Raw genomic sequence first — 6,249 nt, 5'->3', positions numbered from 1 at the left:
AAAAAAAAAAAAAAAAAAAAAAAGAGCTGTACGTTTGCTACTCTTTGGTAAAGCATACTGACTTCACGGATATGTGGCTCATTTTCTTCCCGCATTTGTTCAGTGGGGATTATACTAGGGAAGTTCTGAGATTTTCACCTAGTGGGGGGGAAAAAAAAAAGATTTGTGGCATGTGAGATAACACTTTAGCTCCTAAAGGGACATGTTATACATTCCTTGAATCCAGTGGCCTCTAAAGCAGCCCTGTCTGTGTCGACATTGAGACTACAAAGATAATTACTTTTTTTTTAAGCATTAGTCTATCACTAAAGTTACACATTTGGGGAAGACTATTTGTCCTGTTTGTCTTTGTCATGTCAGAAGCTGTGGCTGAGCCCATGGGAACATGTCCGTATTGACATCACCGTACTTTGTGTGTTTTTTTTGTTTTGTTTTGTTTTGTTTTGTTTTTTTATATCCCAAGAAGTGTCCTGGCCAGTGGTTTCAATAGCCAATGGAACCCTAATAGAGTAGGCAGAGTCCTTGGATGAGTAGTGCCAGTGGCTTTTGTGGAAGCCAAAGAAGGAAAGACAAAGGGACTAGACCCACACCTTCTAGGTTATGGGATTCTGACTCTGAGTCAAGTATCAGGGGAAGCTGACAGTTGAAGGAAACACAGGCACTCTTAAAGGGCAACACATCATTCCCCTCTTATGTTGGAAAACAATGTCCCTGAGACTCAGGCTCAGAGAATTGCAGTAATTTACTTAGAATCATAGAACCGATAGGTTTGAGAACTGGATTTAACTCCGTACCCCAAGATCCAGGCTGCCAAATTTCTGTCATTTTTAGTAAAAAGACTGTTTTAGAGTTGGGCTTGAATTTTATCCAGACATCCTTCAAATCTGTGAGTTGCTTACTACATTTACTTAACACCCTCCCCAGCTTCACTATATGCTGTTCTCTTATCTTCACAAAGGCCATGGCAACGTCCGTGAAGAAGAAATTCATCTTTTCTTTGCCAACATTAGTAAGAGACAGTAAAGAGCAGTAAAGTTACACCCAGCAAACTCAACCCTTAGAAAACCCAAACTTAACTTCAACAGGGAATCCAGTTCAATTTTTAAAAGCAACTCATTTGGGGAAGGTTTTGAAATTTTGCACTTACTTGAAGATTATAGGAAATTGAATTAAGAGGCTCTTTGACCCTCTGCTAGCTGGGATATAGATCAGAGCTCAGACTGGCTGCTGCCTTATGTTGGCAAAGTGATTTGGGCAATTCATCCACAACCTGCCTTTTGATCTGTAACATAGAAGTAAGGAGTCATGATTGGTTTAGTCTCATTGATTGGGTGCTCAAGTGCATGTGGGAACTCGAACGCTGGGATACTGCAGATACAGTTGAATACCCAGTCCACAGGGCTGCTAAAAAGGAATCTTTCTAAAATGCAAACCTGCTTATCACTCCCATTCCCAACCCCCCACCTTAACACCCTTTAGTGACTTTCTTTTCCCATCAGAACAATGCCAAAGTCATTTTTCTGACATTCAGGCTGGCTGCAATATGGCTGCTTACCATCTCCTATCCTTCCTACCACATAGACCAGCCCTTGCCATTTAAATGCGGTCCTTAGGCAAATGCTAGACGCTCCATCTGGAACTTCATCCTTCTAACCCCGCCACTTCCAAGGTCAATAATTCCAGGAAGCCTTATCCTTGTTGGCATTAGACTGCGTTAGGGCTTCTCCTGTACTTTCACAGCACTTTATATAAGATCCCCATCACACTATATTGCGATTAGTGATTTTCTTATGCATATCACCATCTTCCCAGGAGCTTTTTGAGAATGGGGACTGTCTCCTGTTCAATTATATGTTTCAAGTATCAACCTAGGTATGTAGGAAAACAGTAAATGGATATTCAGTATTTGTGCTTTAAAAGGAGATTAGGAATGCAAGATATAGACCTTGTCACAAAACCATAATTCTTTAATCTCAATCTAAGTAACCTATATGCCGTACAAAAACCACATACGATTACTCCAGGCATATTTTGTGACTCTTGAGATTTGCAACCTGGCGGTTATGGTTCAGTTCGGGTACAACTGAATTCCCACCCCAACTGCTGAGCTACGGCAAGGATACAGGTGAATAAAAAAGAAGGGCCGCTCAGTGTAGATTCTAGAAGGTAGCCTGTAAAACTCAGAAGGTTTCAGCCAGTGAGCTGATGGGTGGGGGCTGATATCCAAGTCCAAGGAAACAGTTCCATGTCAGTATCAGCATGCTAGTGAATAATAGAGGGAACACACCGTTGAGAAAAGGCCCCTGTAGAAAATCTCCACAGAGAGAGAAACTTAGCAAACCGCAGCAACCTTCAGAACCGTCCAAGATATTTAAGGCATTTTTTCCCTCCCCAAATAGATTCATTTATTTTCCCCCAAAATGAGTTCCTTTTTTAGATTTTTACGAAGTCCTTCAGCATACCTCTATCCTTCCAGTCACCTAAAAATATAAAAGTTGGAGGCTATGCAGTGTCTTGTACTCTTTTATTTCTAATCATTAATGGTAATGAAAATAATAATGGTAATAACAATAGTGGTCGTGGTAAGTAGTATTTATTGCTGCTATGTCCAAGGCACCATTTAAGTTTCCACTTACTTGAGATCTACAAGAACCCATTTGAGAGTGATCATCCTATTTCTACAGATTTATTTAGTTTTAAAGTCTTTATGTAAATTCCAGTGTAGTTAACATACAAGAACCCATTTGAGAGTGATCATCCTATTTCTACGGATTTATTTAGTTTTAAAGTCTTTATTTAAATTCCAGTTTAGTTAACGTACAGTGTTATCTTAGTTTCAGGTGTGCAATATAGTGATTCAACACTTCATATATCACTCTGTGCTCATCACAACAAGTGCCCTCCTCAATCCCCATCACCTATTTCACTCCTATCATCCACCCACCTCCCCTCTGGTCACCATCACTTTGTTCTTTATAGTTAAGGGTTTGTCTCTTGGTTTGTCTCTCTCTTTCCTTTTTTCCTCTTTGCTCCTTTGTTTTGGTTCCTAAATTCCACGTATGGGTGAAGTCATACTGCATTTGTCTTTCTGACTGGATAGTCCCATGTTTAAAATTAAAAAACAAAACAAAACAAAACAAAACCTGAAACAATGGAATAATAAATAACCCTCCCAAGGTCACACGTGTCATGAAGAAGGGGGCAGGATTTGTACCCAAACAGCCAGTGTCAAGAGTGCTTCCTCCTCTGGGTGCTACAACACGCCATTACCAATTCTTAGTGATCCTTGTGCTAAAACGTATCCCATTGCTTTCCATAGGTTGGCATTCCCACATACACTGATTTTGTGACTGCCTTGCTAACCAACTTCCCGGTCAGTCTTTTGCTCTGGTCTCCCTCCATTCTGGCTCATCCCTTATCCCTATGGGACTAGGAAGGCAACGTGGTGTTGGTGGAAAGCATACGGGTCTGTGAATCATGAAAACCTAGACTGAGGCTATAAATCTGATATGTTTACCTATGTCCATTTATTTACCTTTCTTTTTTTTTATTTAACAATGATAAAATATACTTTTATTTACTTTGTTGAGTCAGTTGTTGCTAAAGTAGCTGTCAGGCAAAAAGAAAGGTGCTTTAGAAGTCCAGTTACCTTGGAGTTTATTTAAACTAAGAGAAAAAGGTCATAATGTTTTCATGCAATACATACTCGGTTCTTTAAATAACAAGTGTGACAAATAACAGAAAGAACTATGGAATGCTGCACGGGTGATCCATACAAAACAGCAACAGTTTGGATTGTACATAGTTGAAAGAAATGCCTCAGACACTTTTTGAAATACTGTAGTAGTCCATACATAGAGGCATGCCTTAGGTGGGCACGGGAATGCAGTTTAGAAAAGAAAGGGAACTATCACACTAGAACGATCCCATTTCTTCAAAATCACTGAGCAGGAAAAGCCACATTGAACTTCCATACGGGTTTTACACAACTTCTCTATAGTACCTTGACTTCAATCCAAGAACAAAAGTTAAGAGTCTCCTCCTCTATTTTTGGTAAATGACTGCATGGTGAAGTTAGATGAGTTCTCCCCCTGGATTTTACCCAGGAGTGGCCTTTTAAATTTTGTTTTTTTATTATTTAAAAGAGAGCAGGTTTGGCGCTTTTATACTGATGTCACCCATGTTAATATTTCTTGGTATCTCAGGAAGATTCATATTCTTTACAGCTGATACAGCATGGGCTGGAGCTCCTACTAAGCCAGCCTCTGACTTTTCCAGTTTATTTGATGCGTCAATTTGTGTAACAATCTCATTCATGTTGGTCTCCAGCACCATTCCCCCCATCACCGTTTCTGCAAGAATATTGTGAACCTTGTCGACATGGAAAATTAAATTCAGTTCACAGACATTTTCAAAACACTTGTCTAACGTTTCCACAAATACTTGAATTAGATCTAAAATGCCAAGTTCACTTTTCTGAAGAATCCACACAGAAGGCAAAATATAATGTTGCATATAAATCAGTTTGTTGTCAGGTCCTCCAATTAACAATCCTCCTTCTAGGAAATTACAAACATTTTCATCTCTCTTAGATACCAAATGGAATCTCTCCCTGATGATTTGTTGTTGTGTATCTTCACTGTAGGGGCTGGTAGAACTTGGAGACTTGCGGCTTCCTGTGGTTGTTGAAGATGAGGGTTGCCCTGAACATGGCTGAGCCGGGCCGACTGGGTGGGTGCTGGGGGCCAGGGTGGGGGCCTTTATTTACCTTTATAATAATTCCAATTATTTACCTCAAGAGTTTTTGTAATAGTCAAATGACATAACGTAGTGAATTGTACCTGATGTACAGCAGGTTGTCTATTGTAATTTCCCCGTGGAAACAAACTGTATATGGTAAAAAAAAACAAAAAACAAAAAACAAAAAACAAAAAACAAAAACCAAAAACCAATAAGCAACTTGTTTCCCACCTCCATTTAGATCCTTCTCTGCATAAAAGATAAATAAATCCCACTCTCTTCACCACAATACTGTGCTGTGAGTGCAGAGCCTGACATGGGGCTTGATCTCATGAACCATGAGATCATGACCTAAGCCAAAATCAAGAGTCTTATATTTAACTGACTGAGCCTTCCAGGCACTCCTCTTCTTTTTTCCAAAATGTTTATTTACTTTGAGAGAGAGAGAAAGAGAGAGAGAGAGCAAGTGGGAAAGGGGCAGAGGGAGAGACCGAATCCCAAGCAGGCCCTGTGCTATCAGTGCAGACCCTATAACTGTGAGATCATGACCCAAACCGAAATCAAGAGTCAGTCGCTTAAGCAATGGATCAACCCAGGTTGCCCACACATTATTTCTGAGATATCCCTTTAAACTTATTCTATTCCATAATTTTACTTACAAAATTTTCTTTCTTCTTTCTTTCTTTTTCTTTCTTTCTTTCTTTCTTTCTTTCTTTCTTGTTTGATGTTTACTTTTGAGAGAGAAAGATAGGGAACGAGGGGGGAGGGGCAGAGAGTGAGGGAGACACAGAATCTGAAGCAGGCTCTAGGCTCTGAGCTGTCAGCATAGAGCCCGACACGGGGCTTGAACTCACCAACCATGAGATCATGACCTGAGATGAAGTTGGAGGCTTAACCGACTGAGCCCCCCGGGCACCCCGCTTACGAAGTTTTCTTTACGCAGGATATGGTTTAAATTATATTAAAATTTGAGGGGCTCAGGTCATGATCTCACAGATCGCAAGCTCTAGCTTCAAGTTGGGCTCTGTGCTGACAGTGTGGAGCCTGCTTGTGATTCTCTCTTTTCTTCTCCCACTCCCCCACCCCACGTTCTCTCTCTCTCTCTCTCTCTCTCTCAAAATAAATAAACATTTAACAAAAGTTGACAGGAAATAACTTTAGTGGGCCACAGGACCATGGACTTCTAGCTACACAGAATGATGGGACAGAATTTGGAGGATCAGTTTATCAGAAAGTATGTGATGATCTTGACACTTCAGTAAATCTTGCTTGGACATCAGCTACCAAATGCACTCGCTTTGTCATTGGGGCCAAATATCGGTTGGGTCCCACTGTTTCCATTTCTGCAAAAGTCAACGACTCTAGTTTAATTAGAGTGGGCTACACTCAGACTCTGAGGCCTGGGGTCAAGCTTACATTATCTGCTCTGGTAGACGGGAAAAGCATTCATGCTGGAAGCCTCAACTCTGGGTTTGCCCTGGAGTTGGAGGCTTAATTCAGCTGAAAGAA

At 40.6% G+C, this 6,249-nt stretch overlaps 1 pseudogene; it reads right to left on the bottom strand.

Annotated features, from left to right (window-relative positions):
* Nucleotides 1-4,134: 4,134 nt before the first annotated feature.
* Nucleotides 4,135-4,711, bottom strand: LOC125928555 (AP-3 complex subunit sigma-1-like; annotated as a pseudogene).
* Between the last annotated feature and the right edge of the window lie 1,538 nt (nt 4,712-6,249).

This window comes from Panthera uncia, chromosome D1, assembly GCF_023721935.1.
Source record: "Panthera uncia isolate 11264 chromosome D1, Puncia_PCG_1.0, whole genome shotgun sequence".
Taxonomy (NCBI): domain Eukaryota; kingdom Metazoa; phylum Chordata; class Mammalia; order Carnivora; family Felidae; genus Panthera; species Panthera uncia.
The sequence above is the reverse complement of the archived record's forward strand: the minus strand, read 5'-3'. Positions and strand labels throughout refer to the sequence as shown.